The 20,367-nt window shown below is 43.8% G+C and overlaps 1 protein-coding gene across 7 annotated transcripts in view; it reads left to right on the top strand.

Moving 5' to 3' along the window:
- The window catches only part of TMCC3 (transmembrane and coiled-coil domain family 3), a 131,392-nt gene that overhangs the window by 93,887 nt on the left and 17,138 nt on the right, over positions 1-20,367 (top strand). The gene's annotated exons all lie outside the window — the stretch shown is intronic.

Raw genomic sequence — 20,367 nt, 5'->3', positions numbered from 1 at the left:
TAACATGATTCTGTGGCATGGTTGTCCCTGATATTTATTGCCAAATCTGCAAAGTACCTCCCTACCTCCTCATCAAGTTTCTGATTTCTTTGTCCTGCTATGTCCATAGAAATGGACTATCTCTGTTCAATTTTTCTCCATTTCTTAAAAAAAAAAAAAAAAATAAAAAAAAAATCTGGCCACATTTTATCACCTGTAACCAGTCCCTTTTTTTTGAGTAAATTCCATGATATCAGTTTTGATGATAAAAGGAAGAGTGACAGCCTGCTCCTCAGAGTATCTCTCTTAACTCTTATCTTAGGAGTCTCTTTAGAGCCAGGCAGTGAATGGCAGCAGACCGACTGGGTTGCTGCCAGGCTCCTGCTGTGCTAAAATGGGCCCAGAAGGTTCACGGTGAGTTTGCCATACTCCTGAGTTGCCTTTCTCCACAGCTTTTTGGGAAGGTGAAGACCTTCAGCAGCGCTGCCCTTTCCTTACCCACGAATCCATAACACAGGTGACCCTCAGGCCCTTCCGAAATAAGCGTTGTCACCAGCAGGTGCTCCTGGCCCTGATGAGAGCCTGCAGCCTGCGTGTGCTCCTCCTGTCCTGTGCAAGAGCGTGGTGCCTGGCAGACGTGAGCCAGAGGCATGGGGTGGCTGGGGGATGAGAGAATGAAAGCAGCTCTTAATGAGGTCTGAGCAATCCTTAAGAAAAGGAGAAGGGTGAAGACAAGGAGCTCTCTGACAGTCGGTGAGAGTTTCCTCCCTGTTTGCCAGTAGGTGTATCCAAGAAACTCTGAGGCTGTCCTTGTTGACGCCTGCACGTTTTGTTCCCAGAAATTGTATGGACGTAGTCTGTGTAATTTGTTCTGAAGAGTACCAGGGAGCATTGCTGTCTTTCAGAGCTAGACACGCTGCCGCTACTAAAGGATGTGTGCCACTGTCAGGTTATCCTGCTGTCTTCCCAGAGCTGACTCCCGTGGTCTTCTCTGTCTTTAGAGCACAGATAGATCCCACTAAGCAAATCTGTTTCTGATAGTTATGAAACCAGCTTCCCGTGGTTTTACACCTGAGAGGCACGACTGTCTCTTGCAATATAAACTTAATGTAGAAAAAAGATGCATCTTCCTTTGTGTTTAGTTAGTTTTTGTTTATTTGCCTACAAGATTTCTTTTAAATTTATTTTTTACGTATACCAAGGAACTGGAAGGTGTTGGATTGCAGGTAAATATTCAGGAGGATGAATAAGAAATGTACTGACAAAGCTTGATCTGAAAGTGATCAAGTGGCATCTCTAGTGTTGCCTTATTTATAGAACTTGGTATCTAGCTTTGTTGGTGATGTACTGATGCAAGAAGCTGTGATATCCGCTTTCTTCTAGATTTAGGAAAGGGCTTTGAGCACTGAGTGCAGTAGTTTACAAATTGTGTTTTCAGAAAATGTTTTGACCTGTGTTGCCACTTTTCACGTGCACCTTGGGTGGATTTCTCATTCACTAATGAATGTGTGCATTTCACTGAAGCGTATGTATAAACTGCTCTATAGTTCTGAAGAAGTACTCTAGCAGTGAGGTTACACCTACCCGTGGTGTTTAGAAACAAACAGCCAAGCCCTTGCTTTGGTTATTCTTGTTTGGACTTGAGAGCGTCAACCAGACCAATCTGCATGTGCTTTGTGCCATTATGCGGTGTGGCAGTTCATGTCAGAGAAAGTTGGAGCTCAGTGGTTTGCTTGAGATAATCTCTGTTTTGAAATGAAGGCTGGAGCAGCAGTGACAACAGCAGCCTAAGGCCCTGCAGACATGGGTTCAGCAGACTGGCAGTGCTCGGCCCTTGTGCAATGGTGGCGTCGCTTCGCCCCTCCCAAGATGATGGGATTTCACCCGGTGTGCACAGGTATAACTGCTGTGCAGGGTCTGTAGTTCAGTATTTCACAGACCCTAGTCGTCTGGATGGCTATTCCCTTTTCTTTTTAAAGGGGAGGGAGGGAGAAGAGGACAATGAAACAACAAAACCGAATGAAACCCAACAAAACAATTTTTTTTTTTGATGCTCCAAGGATACATAGCACCCTTCTGCTTTCCATGTAGGCAGATTTTAAGGACACTACCTGTTGTAGGTTGCTCTTCCCCAGAAGTAGTGTAAGCCTTGTGTAACTTTAGGGTTGTCCACCTGCTCCTAAGGCAGTAGCGGGGGGCACTTGTGTAGCTGAGAGGGGCCCAGCTCCTGCGGGTGCCCTGTCTGATCTCTACAGATTTGGTAGAAGCTTGAGCTAACTCACATGAAGCTGGGCATCTGAAGCTGATTTAGATTAAATCCACTTGAAACAGCTGTGTGGCAGTGGACACTGCAGGAAAGGTGCAAATTTCACCCTTTTTCGAGTATCACAGAACTAGCTGTACGTGGTGAATACCCAGGCATCTGTGCCAAGCCACCTTGACTCCTGAGTAGGAGAGTGCTTAAGGTTCTTCTTGTTAGGCCGACAAGCAAAACGTTTTTCTGGCTCTCCCTCTTGCAAGGTGCGTTCTTAATAATTCTGAATGTTCATTTCACATATGCTTAATTATACTGTTTTATAGAACTTCTCCTCCGCGATCTCTGTATTTTGCCAGCTTTGCCATTATGCATAGAAACTATTGCTCTCGGGTCGCTCAGACACTTGGCAGTACAGGATGTTACCTTTCCTTTTCCCCTCCTCTCTCTGTTTTGGCTCAATTATGGTTATTACAGAGTGCTCCTGTTGTGAGTGCTGTACAGAAATGCACGATTTTCCTCTCTGTAGTTAAGCCAGAATTAAATTGTGGATGGATTGCTTTTTTCTGTTCTTTTTTTTTTCCCTTGAGGAGGGCAGGTGAAAGAATACCAACGTGTGACTTGGAAGGAGGGAGAGGAATGCTGGTTTAACTTGTTACTGCAAGAAAGTGAACGATCGCTTCTGTAAGTGTGTAGGGCTCTCCTTACTTCTGGCAATGTTAGGTTTGGCAATGCCTGGCATTTTGTTGGTGGTGTGTTAAATTGGAATGAGATGGGTACTGCCTTCGATGGGTCGTCTTCAGCTTCTTCTGGGTGAACAGGGTGTCCTTGTGTATATGCAGGAATATTTTGGGTTTGAAATTATTATTCTTTTTTTCCAGTAAAAATTCTGTTGGCTTAAGGAATTCAGCTCAGCCTTGCCTAACCTACGGCTAAAGATGTGGCGGTAGGGTAGGGTGGTTAGCCCTCATCTGGCTGCCAAACAGACCTCGGTCTCCTGTAAATTTTGGGGCAGGTTGTGCCAAGTTAAAATGGATCCTCCCAGAGGAGCATCCCTCGGAGCTTTCCTAGGATACAAAGATGTCTAGCAGTTGAGCACGTGCAGCAAGTCTTCCCCACGCGGCGAGAAGCACCGTGCAGCAAGCTTGCAGTGTCATTGCCCATGTGAGGCTGCTGCATGCCGGGCCCGTGGCAAGTTTTTGTGCTTTTGTTCCACAAGATTTCTCTGGCTGAAGGAGGAGCCTGTGCAGCACAGTGGCAGGGCAGAAAGGCACGCAAGGCTGAACTCTGAGCTCTGCTGTTACACCGAAGGACGTATGGGATTTGTAATCAATTGCTCTGTCGGAGGTCCATAATAGAGGCTGCCTGATAAAATACATAACTTCACTTGCACAAACCCTGGCCTTCAGAGGAAGTATGATGCTGTGTCATCTGATCTTTTCAGAACGTGCCCCACGATCATCAGTATGTAACTGCTTTTGCTGCTGTGGAGTAGTCCTTCCCATCCTGAGGAGAATGGGGTGAAGGAGGGAGATGGGGACACCTTTCTGTGCTTCATCTACGGTGCTGTGGCTCAAGTGGGTGTTAGGGAAATTTGGGTCCGATGCTCATCACTCTTCAACTGTACCGGTGTAGATGATCATTGGCGTGTGACTGTGACCGATGGTACGTAGGGAGTTGTAGCACCAGTCCCTGTTCCTGCAGACATACCTGACTTGTCCTTTTGCCTCACTTTTTCTTTCTCTAGCAATGAGAAGGCAAAAGTGGTTCATGCATATACTGTTTCTATGGATGCTGAAGTTGTTAATACGCACACTGAATTCTTACATGAGAACTTGGGTTAGCACATGCATTTTTAAAAGTAGAGAAAGAAGTTACATGCATAAAACAGAACTATCATACTGCTTGGTTTCTTTCTCATGTATTTGTGACTGATTTTAGAAAAATAAAGAGTAACAGTTGATTTAATTAAAGAAAGGGCTGCCCAAGAAGCTGACTTGACAATGTCACACCGTTTAATTTGTTTATTACTGTCCCTTGCAAATTGCAGTAGACTCTTTATGTCTATTTTAAAGAAGAAACTTTTGTCTCTGATTACATCCAGTGTAGCTCGCTGGATGTAGCTAATTTTAGGGGTGTGAACTGCTCACGATTGAGTGAGACGAAGTTTTAATAGCTGTGTCTGAATGCTTGGTTAAAATTTGTCACTGTATGTCTCTGTGTGGGGCCAAACATGTTGCTTGTGCTGTTGCTGTTTTGATGACTAACAGGCTGAGTGATAAATATATGCCTTTATTAAAGTAGGGGTAGTGGAATGGGATGAAATTCTCATTCTGAGATGATATTGAATGGTTTTATGTCTTACTAAACTGAGTCATCGCACCAGTGTGTTTTAATGCCAGAGTTAGAACTGGCATGAAGGTGCCGCGTTTGAACTGAGTTCTTGAAATTTCCATCTTGGTGGTGAACTTGATGTATGTTTTGCTAGCAAACACAAAACATTACCTTTATCTTCTGGAGTAATTCTCCTTTGTCAAAAGTTGGGGAAGCTTTAATTTTAGAAGGGTAGCACCTGGTGTCATCCAGTGCTGTGATTAACATACTGGGAGGATTCGGTTCGAGCTGCTCCAAGACTCCTGTAAGTAAGTTGCGTCACTCTCTGAAATGTTTTTTCCTCCTGGGGCAGACAGGTCTATCTGTTGTCATTATCTTTGCAATAGCAATAAGATTTAGGAGACAGTCATGTTAACAAAGGTACAAGGTGTCCTCAGTTCAGCAGCTCATTTCCAAACACAAAAACTCAGCATTGTCACAGCAAATGTGCTTGCTTTTCCGAAAGTTGAATGCTCAGAAGTAATCCTTAGGCTAACACTATGCTCAGCTTTCTTCTGCCTGAATAAGTTTTGTATTGTTTATTCAGCCCTTTTCTCATTTTAAAAAGGAACAATGACTAAAGGTGATGTCCATGCATTATTTGAAATTGGAAGTATATGTTATGTATTCTGCAACATTCCTGCGTAGCTTTTTTCAATGAGTGAACAAATTTGACAATGGGAAAATTGCAGCGTTCTGATATTTGAACATCCCAGAAGATGCACTTCTATTTTTAACTTCCTTATTCCTGGTTATGCCAAGTCATCCCCTGTCCCCACCAAAGTAACGGGCTGACTCTATGCTGTATAGAGCTCTTCTCTGGCAAGGTGTGTGCTGTTTGTGCAACGGAGCACTCTCAAGAAAACTTATTAAAGTTATTATTTACCTGGACTCACAACTCCATATCCTTACTATACTGGTATACCAGATACACCCCATGTACTTAGGATACTCTTGCAGGTGCCAAGTGGAGCTTCCAAATTGCTAGACGCTAATTAAAAATGACTAAGGTACTAGTGGAAACTGGAGCTGTAGCTCCTACCAGTTCCTGTAGTTTTCCATCTCTGAGCGCTTGCATCAAAATTCTGGCTTATCGACTTTGTTCTGAAAGGAAGCTGGGAGAAGAGGGGTGTGATGGCTGTGAAGATTGGGAAGCTGCTGTTGAGCGTTATTGATCTACAAGCCACCACAAGCAGAGCAATTTTATTGTTGTTGGCTCAGGGCATATCCTCTTTTGGGTTTTAATGGCCAGTGTGAATTATAATAGCAGTGCATATTAATTATTTGTAAAACGTTCGTATTTCTGTGGCTAAACTGTGCCTCCTCCTGTGTGTGACACCATGACTTCAGCCACAAATCTTGAGCTGTGTTGCCCGTGGTGGCTGTAGTGCTGCCAATACTTGTGTTTGGTAACACAGAGCCTGTGCTATTGCGTCCACGTGGGTTTTTCACAACATTAAAGAACACCCAGAAACCCTTTAAACAGCTCCAAAAGATCCTCATGTTACAGCTCTAAATCCTGTCCAGAGATCTATGAATTTAATGCAACTCCCTTCAGATGTTTTAAGCTTTTTTTTTTTTTTTTTCCACTCTGAGGACCACAGATTTCCAATCTCCTCCTATACTAACCTTTCTCTTCCCTCTGCATCCATCTCATCTTGCAGTAATACGTTTAATGCTCTTTGGTCTCATTAGGCTTCATCTCTCTTGGATACATTTAAATTGTTTATTAAGAGACTCAGGCACTTGTTTCAAAGGCATTTTACTTAATCCCTTGGAACTAGAAGCAGTATGTTCCACCCTGTAAATAAAGAGGGTAGGTAAATCCCCCAGGGGAGATTAATTGGGAATGAGATTAGCCTGTTTAGGTATCTGCATAGATTCCTAAATGGTTAACTTGGACGTGGGTATTCAGCAAGACCAGTGGAAGAGTGGAGGCAGACTGGCTAATCAGGGTGTGTGGAAAGGAGAGGTACTTGCAATCCAGGTGAAAGGAAGACACAGAGACCTTCAGCTTTGGTCTTGGTGCTGGAGTCGGTGGGGCTGACCTCCTCTAGGAGAACAGCCAGCGTGGGACCTCTGTGGGGAAGAAAAGAGGATGTTCCAAGTAAGTAAAACCCTTGGCATCGCTCAAGTGATATGGGGGGGTTGAAAACAAATGGATCCCTGGGCAAATTTTCAAGGAGAGAGTAATTAAGTGCTTAGTTGAAGGCTTGGATGTGAACTGAAGATGAAATAAACTTTAACTTTTGGGTTAGCCGGTGATGGATTCTCCCAGTTGAAGTGGTCTGTTATCTTGGCAAAGGTGAATACCAAGTCTGCAGAGTTCCCTTTGCTTAGGAAACGAGAATATGCAGCCCTGAGTCAAGCAATTGTTATAGTGTCACAGGATAAACAGTGCGAGAAGCTGGAGATTTCACAAGGGAGGGGGGAACAGAAGAGAGATGGAGGTTGAGGTGGTTAATAGTATTGCAGAGCATCTGGTATAATTCCCCTTTAAGCACAGAGAAGTTTCAGCTATTAAATGAGCTGTCACTTACTGTGTGTCAGCCTGCACCTGTGCGCCGGTACCAAGGAGGAATGATTGAAATCAGGTTGGGTGTAGAAGAGACAGACCTAGCCGTGAGTTAAGCCAGGCTAGGAATCAAGATAAACTTATCCCTGGGAGTGATGGTGTTCTGAAATTGCTTTCCTAACTTGAGTAGCAGGAAAAATACATAACTCCTTTTGAAAGGAAGCCTGATAAGTTTATGAACGTAACTTTTCAATGTTAGGAGCCAGGAAATTCCTTTAAGTCCTTTGTTTCTGCGCTGGAAATAATTTTACTTGTTTCCTGAGGCTTCTGCTTTATTCAGATCCTTTGAAGTGAGTGTATTCTGCCCATTGGATTTGGCCTGGCTTCAGCCAAATTTGACAGGAGAACAGAGGCTTCAAAGGTAATGAGCACAGACATTTTGTGAAAGTAATTTTTCCATCTCCTCACCAGGTACTTATCTGTCCTTTTAGGGCATGAAAGCTGGAGATAATTTGCCCATTATCCACTTGCTGGCATGCTGTCTGGTCAGCAGGTAGATAAATTGAAGATTCTCCACAGAACATGCCCTCTTGCCCACCTGCCAGGCCAGAAAGTTTATGGAAGGGACACTAACAAAGTAGGAGCTGTTATAAATGGCAGGAGAAAGCAGAAAACACTCTCTAAACTTTTAGGGACATAAGAGGCTCTTGAAGGTATTGTGGTCTGGGTAGGGGATCTGGGAAGATGCTGCAGATGCTGTTGCTGTAGGAAATCAGCGTAAGGGCCACGTGGTACCACATGTCCTTGGTTTTGCTAGCCGTCCAATCCATTCAGTGGTAGGAAAGCCTTAATTTCCTCAAGTGATGAACTGCAGCGCGTTCGCTGCAGCATTGTCTGTCAGCTGCTGGTCCTGGTACCTTCCAGGTGTGCTGGAAGGAGGAGCATGGGAAGATGGGCAGTTTTGCTGCCAGAGATTGCTGCCTGGGTCATTGAAGCCAACCACAAATCACTGCTTTTAAGCAGTAACACTGTGTTAACAGAAAGATGGGCCTGCCCGCAGTGCTCACCAGTTCAGGAATTAAGTCACAGTGTAACAGAAGATTTATGTTCCAGGGCATCCAATCTATTATTTAAAAAAGAAAAAAGCTAGACTTGTGGGCATGTGTGGTTTGTAGCCGTGATTTAGGGATGCTGATGGGAAGCCGCACACAGTGTCACGGGAACTTGTTCCTGTCACTTCTCAGGTGCAAGAGAGCTGCATTGCTCTCGTCTTTAAAGCAGTTACTGATGTTTGCTTTTGAACTGTAGACAGCTTGAGTAATGTAAGGCCATGCTTGGGCATGAGATTTCCTATTTAGCCCCTTTGGTACCTCCAGAGGTAGATGCCTGGTCCCAAGCACAGCCCGGTGTTGCTGCCTGTCGGTTTGCCCGTAAGCAGCCCTGCAGAAGGGCTCTTTCATCTCTCTGCAGAAACGAATAGTTAATTATCCGTGGTGTTATTTGCATTGTGTGGCTAACATTGATGGCTCTCTTCAGAAGGAGCATGGAGTTGCCCACCTGCTGGTGAGCGCACGAAGCACTGGTGCTTATTCAGGCCCAGGTCAGGCCTTGGCTGTGACCTCTGCCAGTGCCCGTGCCTGTACTGTGGTGCTCTCAGCTGTACACGCTGACTGGGATGAGGCTGTTACATCAGCCAGTAACAAAAAGTTGACAGAGGTAATGGTGAAAGCTCTGGCAGTGATCTGCTCTGAAGGCTTGGGTGGGCCTGCTGCAAGGCCCTTGGTGCGCCACAGGGCAGTGCAGAAGGGGGGGAGCAGGCTTGCCGGAGGGAGAAGCTCTGGGCAGGCAGAGCACAGCTTCACGGTCAGCCCCTGTGCTCTGAGCAGCAGGCTGGTGGCCAGGGACCAGCACAGTGCTGAGGGAAGGCAGCCCGCCCCGTCGGGGGGTGGTGTGCCTTTGGGAAGGCAGGGCGAGCTGGGTGAGCAGGCAGGTGCTGACAGCAGGGCACTTTGCTCCGCTGTGGTGCTCGGTGTAACTCGGGCTGCCAGCCACAAACCAAACGCATGCTTCTTCTGTCCACTGCTTGTAACGGGGCTGCTTCCCATCACACTGCTGCTTGCTCGCTGACGGCAAGTGCCGTAGGAAGTGGGTTCTGGGTTTGCCTTGACACAGATCGGACCTGTCACTGAAATGTTAGAGAGGGACAAGTTCCCTTTTCTGTTCTCTTTGACCTTTCTTGTGGTTACAGTTATTATTGGAAATGGAAATTTTAAGTTTGGTTTTAATCGATCATTGGTCTTGTTTATTATCATGCATGTTTCATGAGTTAATTTAAGAGTCACAGAAAACCAGTGTAACTACGTTTGGGCATGTGCTTTATGTGGCAGGGCATATTTTCTTTATGAAAGCTGTCAGTCTGTATTCGGAATTGTTTCCAGGAGCATGGTGCATTTGCTGCTGTTTAGTGTGTTGGGTCTTTTGTTTGTTTTCATTCATTAGGTGCACTTAATTATTTTTGACTGTTTCAGTCTCTGCAGCTGCATGATATAGTGATGTTCCTGATCATTTTTTGGGGAATGTGGTTTCATCCATGCTTGAAAACACAAAAAGTCATTGGTTAGTTCGATATTTGAGATTCCTTTCCGCACTGTGTAGCTGCCACATAACATGGTTTAGCAGTCTGTGTTGAAGGACCTCTGGTTGCTGCTTCTCAAACTCCACATCTAGGGGCCTTGACAGAGCTCTAGAGTTTCTGACTATGCTTCATTGCTGTGCATGGCACGAATATTTCACTTTCATGAGCACTGAAGCAAGAAAATCATGACCTTCATTAAAAAAAAAAAAGTTGCTTTTTTGGGCAATGGGTTGTTGCACAATGTCTTACCAAGTGTTCAGTGTTTAATGGCTTGCCTACATGTAGTGTGCTTTCATTAAAAAATAAGCTCTTGCTTTTTAGAAGTGTTTTGCTGCATACAAGGCTGGCTATTGCAGGTAACTCTTTAGCTCAGGTTCTTTTTTTTGTTTTCTTGCCAAATTTTAGGCACCTGTGTTAATATCCGTAATCTGAGAACTAATGCTGAAGTTGATTCAGAAATCTTGTTTTCTGAATCTGTCTATTACCTTTTCTAATACCTGGCACATAAAGCAGGATTGCCCAGGAGAGTGTTGGAAAGGACGTAAGCTGTTTTGTGCAGGTATATGCTGTTCTTTGACTAACTGATGAAAATAATTCATGAATATATTTGGTGGAAAAAAAATAAACAGTGTTTTAAAACAGCACAGACTGTGCAGTCTTAACAGTTGATTTTTTTTCAACTAACAGCCTGGGGGTCTCGAGTCAGGAGATGCATGCAGAGGAATCTCAACAGAGACAGACCCTTGGTGCTTACTTCAAACTGGAGTGCAATCACCATGCTTCGGTGGTGAATTATTTAGGTGTATAAGTCAATTCGAGCCTACCATGATTTGAGAGGTAATTGGATGGCATTACTTGTGTTATGCATTTACTGGAGAGGTAAAACAGCGTATGGAGATCAGGTTCTGCCTGCAGTCCGTTTAAGCGCTCTGGCTCGCATACAATCCCTATTTTCAAGCTCTTCCTGTCAATATCAGGTAGTGATGGATGTGGGGTTTGGTACACTCCGTTCTGCTCACGGTGGGAAGCATTACAGCACGATGCTTTTTTAATTGGAGAGATATGTGGCTCAAGCACTCCTGATTAGTAAAGTACTGAAAAAATGGTCCAAAATACAGTGTTACAGGTATAGGATAAAAATCAGACTCAAATGTTTCATGGAAGTTCTGCAGCTCGAGCAAGCTGCTGCCGATACAAGGAAAGGAGTCTGCTGGGCACCTTGTGTGCTTCCTGATGTCTCGTTCAAGCTGCCCTCTTTCAATAGCAGCATATTTCTTCCCAGCACATCTGTGATGTGAGCACAGTGTGCATGTTCTCCCAGGGCATGTCCTCCCTGCCGAGCTACTGCCCCGCTCCCTTGGGTAACCTCTCCATGGGCCTCAGGGTGCTGTGGGTTTGGTTCCTCAGGAAAGGGAGAGGAATGCCATCACCTTAGCTAGCAGCGTGGTGCTTGGGGGGCTCGTTCCCCAAAGTTGCGTTTGAACACGTCTGAAGCTGAGGAGTACCTAGAACCCAACTCTTACTTCCTCAATGAGTAATCTTAACTGAGAAGGAAGTCTGCCGGTTATTTTTCTCCCCTGTGCCTGTTGCTGAAGACACGTGTGTGTGTGTATATATATATATATATATATATGACTAAACAAGTGATTCATCTTTGATGGGACATTTCTTCCCCCTTGGTTTCTGCAGTGATGTCATGTTACTTTGTGCATCTGAACTGATTATCCTGGCAATGGATTGTGATATCAGTACTTCAGCTAGTAGACGGGTATGAAGTCACTGCAGAGAAATCCCTGAAAAAGGAGAGAACAAACTCCTCAGGGAAATATTTTTTTCAGCATGTGAAATAATAGAAAAAGAATTCGGGAAATGACTGGCTAAGTGCATCTTGTTTGAAACAGTGACATTTGCCTTAGTACAAAGCCTTCAGACTACCTGGGTTAGTTCTTGTAGGTTGCTTATAACTGCTGCTGTTCCAGTTAGCCGGAGCTGCTGTTGAAATGTAATGTAGCATCCTTCCAGTCTTTGTTCTCTGAGTGTCACGGAGGGAGAAAAAAGACGTTAAATTATGTTCTGTTGTATCCATATAATAAAAAGAATTGTTCTCTTAATTGCTGCTGCAAGCATTAAAAAGAGTAGCTAAAAAAGATGAAAAGTATGTTTTAGAGCACAACTAAAATTGTTCCTACCTCATGCAGTGTCTGCAGGACAGCACAATGGTAGGTTTTAAGGTAGATGTTATTTTGCCTGACTCCCACTTAAACTTTCAGTATTGTCCTGTGTTGTATGTATTCCTCCAGGTTTGGGTTTATTTGTTTTTAAGATATACGATCCCTCTGATATGTCTTTGCACTTCTAATAACTGAAGGCGCGGACATGGGAGAGGAGAGTTTCTTCCAGGTAGGGGAAGGCTGCCTGAGTGTCAGAGCTCGTTATGTGGCTTACAAAGCTCATGGCTCTGCATTGTATTGCTGCTGCTGCTTCCTTGTAAAGCTACAGCTACGCAATTAAAGCCTATCTGCACACTTGGTAAGGCATCTTTTGAGAGACTGGGAATGACCCATAAGAAACACCACGCTTGGACAAAGGGAGATTCTCTTCAAATTGCTAAAGAGAATTTACACTTAACTAGTAAGTTGTGATTTGAAGCAAAGTCCTTGTGTGCGGCATCCTCCTGTGTGCCAGGAGGGAACAAAACAGGCCCTGCAGTGTCTTCCCCAAGCTTAACGCTGAGAAGTTCCAGGCCTTCCTGCTTCACCCAGCATAGTGACCGATTCAGCCTCCCCCTGCCAAGGTGGGTACCATCATCACCGGTGGATGCCATCCATGCCAGGGCTGAGATAAAGTGAGGGCAGAAGAGTCTAGGTTTGAATTTGCAGGTAGCAGAATCACTATTTGCAAGGTGTCAGATGCCTGCGGTATCAGATTGAGAATGAAATTTCATCTGAGGTGGCTGCAGGAGCCATGTGGCATCTAAATCTGAGCATGGATCAAGTGTCTCTGGTTGTCAAAGCCACGCTTTGTTTAATTTTGGCCGAACAGGAGTCCTTGAATGTTTCAACAGTGAAAGCAGTTGTGACACTTGATCTGTGGGCAGGAGATCACAAATTTTTCATCTTCTGAATTTATGCTGAGCAGGTTCAGGGGGCAACGCTGACAAAAAGGGAAATAAATAGAATGTGTCTTAATCCTTGGAACCTGTGACTGGCACAAAGAAACAATGCAGTGATGAGGTTTTGGTCGTTTCATCTCAGGCTCCAATTCCACACCCTGTGCACTTTGAGGGGAGGGGGAAAGACAAATTCCTGTGGAACAGCTCATTGAGTATATCTGGCACGACTATCTCAGGGCAAGCTTTGAGAAATAACTTCCCACTGGAACTTCTCTTGCGTCTGGTGGAGTTTTCCCAGGGTTGGCCTTTCTGCAGGTCAGAAGTACTTCCCAAAATGTTCCAGTGGGGTCATTGCAGAGAGCTGCCAGCTCTAACTTCTAACTTCCAGTATCCCTGTGAGAACTATTAAGAAGGTGATCAGAAAGACATAATACTCCAGCTCTGATAATTCTCCTCTGAAAATGTTTTGACTGGGCTAGGTTTGCTCACTCTAAGGGATGCCGGCAGGCTGCCAAGTCTGTCAGCAGCACTGTGTGTGCTCATACAGCTCCTCACGCAGCCGCTCTGTGGCAGGGTGTCTGCTGAAGGCACGAGATCCTCTGTTAGCTGCACTGTCAGATGTTGTCTGACAGCGAGAGAGCTGGGGCTCAGCAATCCGGCCTGTAACAGAATTTCTCTGGTTGGGTTAAAATTTACGTAGTGCCTGCAGCGTTTTTGCTATGTATAATGAAATTACTGACTTCCTGGAGCAAAGCTCTTCCCAGGAGGTATTTCTAGGAAGATTCCTTTCCTTTCCCTACAAATAATGGTAAAACTGCAAGAAAACTTCAAATCGGTTCTGACATAAGACTTTCAACCCCAGTACATTAGATAATCAAATATCATAATGTGTTGTAAACATGGTGAGACCTTTTCCTCTTATCTGTTCACTTCGTTTGACCCAGAAACCATCTAGAGATTTCAAGAAACAGAGGTAAAGTGCTATAAAATTTGTATTACTCCACATCATAAAGCTCTTAATTTATTTACACTCTGACCCGCAGCCCCAGCCCTGCGTGCTAAATAAAAATTCATGCGTGGCATTGTGCACAAATCTTTTAAAACCTGTACTGTGAAGTCAAAACCAGTAACTAAACATGACCTACCTCACAGGAAGAGGAGTGAAACTGCTTTTCAGGTAAACAGCTAAATGATTCAGAAATAGCTGTTTTACTGGTCTATTTTAATCAGCTTTAAATGTGCTTAAGAGTTGCTACATGGGTGTTGTGCATTGTGGTGGACCCACAATGAACTAAGCAAATCTGAAACCATTTGAACATACAGCTTTTTTTTTTTTTACTTTGAGAAATCTTCAGCTTTCAGCTGGCAGAAAGGTTTAACAAGCATTTTCAATAATTTTTAAGGTATCTTCTTGCTTTCAGGCTGTATGGCTGTTGTCTAAATAGCTTTTAATTACTTGGAGGAACATAACACCTGGCGTATTTAATTCTGTACTGACCTTTGTTTTTATAACACCCATGTTAGAACAGTAAATGAACAAGAAAGATAACCAAAAGCAAGTAAAAAGCCTACAGAGCAAAGGGGACAAGTAATTAAGCGCTTCAGCCTTTCCATGAAGCTAAAATGATGCAGTGTTGCCTGGGTAGTCCCAGCATCATATGTACTGACAGGCTTTTAAAGTCTAAATTTGGAGAGTAGGTCAAGTCACTAAGGGACTCGTCATTTGCTCTTTTGTTGTGTGTTTTTTTTTTTTTCCATGTGTAGTGTATTTTTGTTGCTGTGGTTTGTTTTTTTTTTTTTTTTTCCCCAGGAGTGGGGTTGCTCCTTGTGTTTGTGTTCTGTTGCGTGAAAGGTTTGGGCCTGTGCAAGTCATTACAACTCATTACAGGTTCCCAGAGCATTTCATGATTGTTTGCAAATCTGCAGGCTTCCCTGCTAGCTGACGTGGAATATAAGGCATCCAGTACCCTCTGAGTAGCTTGAACATCAGGTATTCTTGGCTTTAGTTTACTACCTACTTCTCTTTCAAACCTTGCTTATTATAAGCAATGCTAATTTAAGCCTGCAGGACCTAACTTTTAAAGTATATTTCTGTATAAATTTAATGCCAATAGCAAGTACTTTTCTCAGCTTTGGAAAATAGTTTAAAAAAAAAAATCTTCTAAAAAAAGAAACTGAAGTCAAGGTGTGATGGGCTCCTGGCTGAGCAAGGAGCAATAGTTGAAGAAAAGAGTGGGATTTGCGTGAGGAGCTGTTGGCACCGTGGGTTTGTGAAGGAGCTGTGGTGTGATTTATGTTTCTCAGATGCGTTGAGTAACTGCCTACAGAAAGTGAGCGTATTTATCAGTCTGTTTCTCTAGGAAGAGTGTCTGGAGAATGTTTCCTCAATGTGTAACAGTATGGGGTATTAACTGACTCCGTGGAAGTTGTAATTAGCTTAGGGTTGTCTGGCTGATCTGGCAGGAGGGGCATTTCTCAGGGTGTGTGGTGCGTGCAGAGCTTCTGCCTGTCGAGAGCACCGCATGCTTCATTTACAGCCCGGAGTTCATGCTGCTTAAATTACTCCACGGACGCGACTACACGAGTGATGAAGAGAAAACAACATCCAGCCAACTTCCCACCGCCTTGCTCTTTGAGAATCAGCGCGGTGTGTTGGGTTGGTGCTTCTCCACTTCCAGCGGTGTGAGGTCTCCTGCGCCGAGCATCCAGCCACTTCCCCTGGGTGCGCAGCGGAGCTGAGCTCCCCACTCCCATACCCCAGCACCCTGCTGCTGCCTCTGCTCAGCCTCCAAGGGCAGCGGGACTCTTGTCTGCTTCCTTCCCCTCTGCTCTCCGCTTTGTTCCTTTTTTTTTTTTTCCTGTGCCGTTGCTCTGACTGAATATGGTAATATGTTTATGAATCTTTTACACCAAAGGCAGCCGTGTGATAAAGCCGTATCCCTTTAGACTGCCTGAATAGAAACTCGAGAGGAGGAAGAAAATAATGAATCTGTTCAGAAAGCTCAAAGGAGAGGGAGGCAGGCAGATTAGAAATGAAGCCGCGACCAATATTCCCTTCCTAACCAAATCGTATTGGTCAATAGGCTGTAAACATCTCCACAGCGCTAAAAATAGAAAAACCTAATGCAAGTTTAATATGTAGGAGCCAGCGTTTTGGAAACTGGTGTTTATGTCCATAGAGCATTGAGAAACGCTCTGTGTTTACCTTGAATGGGTGCTGAACACACACAATTTGCCATTGCTAATGTGTGTTGGACACTGAATTAAGATTGCACTCTGGTGTAAAGAGACCATCGGGCTTATTGCGGTGGTTAATGGCTTAACAACAACATTTCGGGAAGGTGGTACCAAATCCTCTGACTGAACTGCTCTGTCCTGCTGAAAGCACTGTGGTTCTGACCAAGAACACAGGCAACAAGCTTGGAGTTGGGCAGGCTGGAGCTTTGTCCTGACGTGTTGCAATGAGAGGAGTGCAACTGTTATGCTAAGCTGTGGCAGGAGCTTGAAAGATGCTCTCCTGATCCTCTCTAGTTAGGTCGGGGAAGTGGTGACTTTCATTGACCTGAAAGTAAACCATTAAGAAAAACGTGTGTATTCTGTCGCTTTCATCCATTTCTCAGAGAGCTTGACCGCGGTGCTCTGTGACTCAGTTCCTGGAAGGTAAAAGTCACAGGCGGTGAGCGTCGGTGCGACAAGTTGACCAGCCTGATCCGCTCTCGTTTCTGAAGTACGTGCTGGACTGGCCTAGCTAAGAAAGGTTGTGGCTCTACAAGAATCTGTGATATCTTTTTGTGTTACAGGACGAATAACACCTATTATTACCATTTCTGCTTGGACAATACAGGTAGCTTTCGGTTTCTTACTAGCAAATGAAGGCTGCTTCCAATGACGGAAGAGACACCAGTAAAACACAGGTCTACGCTAATGACAAACTTGAAAATTCATGTGCATTTTTACCACTTGACTTAACAATCACTGGCTTCAGTAATAGATGCTACTGAGGATGTAGCAAAGCCTCTTCTCTTAGGATTGCATTTTGTTATAAGTGATCCTATCGGTTGTGTCAAGTATCCATTCAACTTGAAATGTACAGATTGCATGAAGTCATGTGCTTTGATTTAGTAGTATCCAGAATAAACTCTTGTTATCTGTGTAGCGTAGCGTAAATTATCCCTATCCCATCCTCGTTAAAAAGACAGATTGTTCTGTGATAGGCTTAAGTTCCTTTATCTCCTTCCATGGAACTCTTAAGAAACATTAATACGTAGTTTAGCAGTTTTTGTAACTTCTGGCAAATCCTGTGCCAGGTAAATTATATTCCAGATAAAAAGCACGATTAAACTTAATTCAGGAAAAAAAAAATGAAATTGTGAACGTTAGGGCACAAGCAAGATGGGAAGTGGAAAGATAAAAAGAAAAATGCACAAACTCAGAGCATGAATAAGCATGTCACTGCCAATGTAGATATTATTTCTCCTGCAAGCTGTATTTATTTTTGTTTCTGTAAAGTCATTAGAATAGCACGCAGTACAGTCAGCAAGTACCGGGGGTTTCTCTTCCAGCAAATCTCTTTGGTCAGCTCGTGGTCCTTGCTAATACAAATTGGCAAGTTTGCCAGTTTTGTCTTCAGACTCTAAATTAGAGTTAGTATGGCGCCTGGCTGCATGAACATCTCGGTGAAGTCACCCTCTCCGAACTTTAATTAAGTTTTATCAAATATCATTTGCAGGAATCTTACCACTACCTCAGAGACATTATCCCAGAACAATTGCCCGTTGTGCAGCGTTGCCCTGCTGGATCGAATAAAGTCCTCTGACACCACCGTGTCCTCTGGAGGGCTCGGGTGAAACAGCCACGGTATCTGTCATGATGCCGAGATCCAAATTAAAAACGTTGAACAGGCCTTAATCCCCTCTGTCCTCCTGGACAGTTTTTAACAAAAATACAAAAACCTGAAAGGCCTTGAATATGGCGGGGTCCTGCAGCACTCACCCAAAGGCAAGAGAGGACAGGGAAGGCAGCACAGGCTGCAAAGCCGCCACAGCTCGTTGTTTCTTTCTGTGACTCTTGACAGCGGGTTGTTGCTGCTGTTTTCTTAGCCCTGCTGCCCACTGTGGTACATCTTGACTAAATCTGTGCTGCGTTGAGCACAATTTCACTTAACTATATTAATGTAGCAAAGAAGCACCATCAAATTAGTCTATAATATCTTATCGACCTTCTCCATTTCAGTATCTATGATAAGTGTTTTTAATTTCCCTGTATTAACTGACTTCTAGATTAGCAGCATGGCTTTAGCAGATTAGGACCGACCAATTTGGACACCGTTTTCCCACTGCATCTATTTTATATCCTGCTCTGTGCAGTTACATGTGCTGTGGGAGCGAGCGGTTTCTGAGCCCTTTCCAGCAGTCGGTTAAATGAAGTCGCTTCTGTTACGTGCCCCGACCCCGATCTCACAGCCCTGTGCTGGGTGGCAGGGGGAGGGCAGGGCAGGGTGGTTTTGGCTGTTTGGTTTTACAGAATTGCTGAGCACTGTGTTTGTGCACACATTGTGCGGAATATACACTCTGTGTGTGTATACTGCAAAAAGAGATGTTCAGGAAACGTGCCTTGCAGTTGGGGAGGAAGGCAGTGAGCTTTGTAACAGGCCTTTGGTGTCCTTGGGAGCTCCTTCCCCCCAGCATTTGAGATCTGGCTGAGCAGAGAGAGCTGTGTGTTCAGCTCCTGAGCATCTCGGTGAGAAAGGGTTTGCCTCTCCTGCCCAGGCTGCGCGTAGCAGTCACTGCTCGAGCACAGGAGGCTTTGTACCGTGCTCACGAAGTTTTATGGATCCCAGTTGCTTAAACAATAGTTTCTTCCTTTATCCCTGAAACTTTAAAAGCTGTGATTATCTCTTTTTGTTAGAAACAACACGGTGGCATAAGTATAATTAATCCAAGTTTATCTTCTGAAATTGTCTGACTTGCTATCTCAAATTAATTCAGTTCAATAAATCTGGCTAATTGGGGATGTGTCCTCTCAGGATATGAATATTTTCACAACTAGATAAACACTTTACTGTAGGGCTTTATTCCTCGCTAATTGGGTGAATCTCTTTGATTTCCCTTTCAGTCGAACAGACCTTCTGCATTTCAATTTTTTTTTTAATTAATTGATGTTATCTACTGCCTTGTAGAACTTCTGCCATCCAGTTTCTCTTACAGGTTGTGATATCTTCTGTAATGTACGTTAGTATTTGCAGTGTATGGTGTATACAGAAAAGAAAAAGAAAACAAAGAAAGGAGTACGGAGATGACCCACCACTTAGCACTAGTAGCGGGTTATTTTAGTTCATGAGATTGTTATATCAATTTTATTGGATATTCAGTCTTAGCTGAACTTTGTTTTGGGAGAAAAGACTGACAGGAAAGCTTTTTTTCTTTACAAAAAAACAAAAAACAAAAAAACAAAAACTTGGACATGACTCAAGCCAGTACAAGCTGATAAGCGTTTTGAAATAATGTGTGAGAACCTGTCAAAATCATATGCCATAAACAGTGTTTTAATGTGTGGTGGTTCTTTCCAGACACATAACCTAAGAGGTTAAAACTTGTAGGCTTCTGCAAGGGTTTTCTTCCATTAAAAGTACCAAGTGGGCAATGAGTGCAGAGTGTACTGATTGACACGTTGCCGGTCATGGCCTGGGTGTGGAATCAGAAGGCTGCTGTCATTGTGTTGCCCTCTTGGCAGTTTATATGAAGTGAGCAGGATGATTTCCATCGTTTTCCATCATGGTTCCCTGAAATAGAGTTGTTTATTGGCTGGTAATTGTCATCTTCATCACTTTAGAGCTATTTGTCAGTTCAAGTAAAACTTCCTGAATATCTTAGTCCAGGAGAAGAGATTCAAATCTACAGAAACAGGAAGGCAGAAGGTGCTGCCTACATGCATCGAGGAAGCAAAGCAGTTGCAAAGTAGGCCAAACTCAGGGCATTCTGCAGCACTGGGGATTGCAAGCCCAAGTGAAATGCTCCTGGAGGATGCACTAACTCTAGCTGAGGTGATCATTTGCTCTGTGGTGCTGATGTGTGCTTATTGAGCCCCTTCAAAAAGAGGGATTCAGGAAGAGCTACTTGCAGGGGCACACTTACCTTTAAGATGTGTGCTCTGTCTTTTATTTTCTGGAAGGAGTTATCTTTTTTGTGAAGTCATGTTTAGTTCTGACCATTTCAATTGATTGTTAGGGTGTAAACTTAAAATACCGTGCCAAGGGCAGGTTCTCTAGAAGGGGCACATCAGCTGAAATACGGTTTTAATTTCTGTGGGGTTTTCTGCAGACTAGTACTTATAATAATAATTTTGTCTATACTATGCATATTTATAAAGTATTTATAAATGCATACTTATGCATAAATATCCATTTATATAAATAAGATGTGTAAGCATACAAATAGCATTTGAAGATACTTGTTCAAGAACAGTTGAAGCCGCTCTCAAAGTCTGATGATTTCCATTTA

Source organism: Anas acuta, chromosome 1 (assembly GCF_963932015.1).
Source record: "Anas acuta chromosome 1, bAnaAcu1.1, whole genome shotgun sequence".
NCBI lineage: Eukaryota > Metazoa > Chordata > Aves > Anseriformes > Anatidae > Anas > Anas acuta.
The sequence above is the reverse complement of the archived record's forward strand: the minus strand, read 5'-3'. Positions and strand labels throughout refer to the sequence as shown.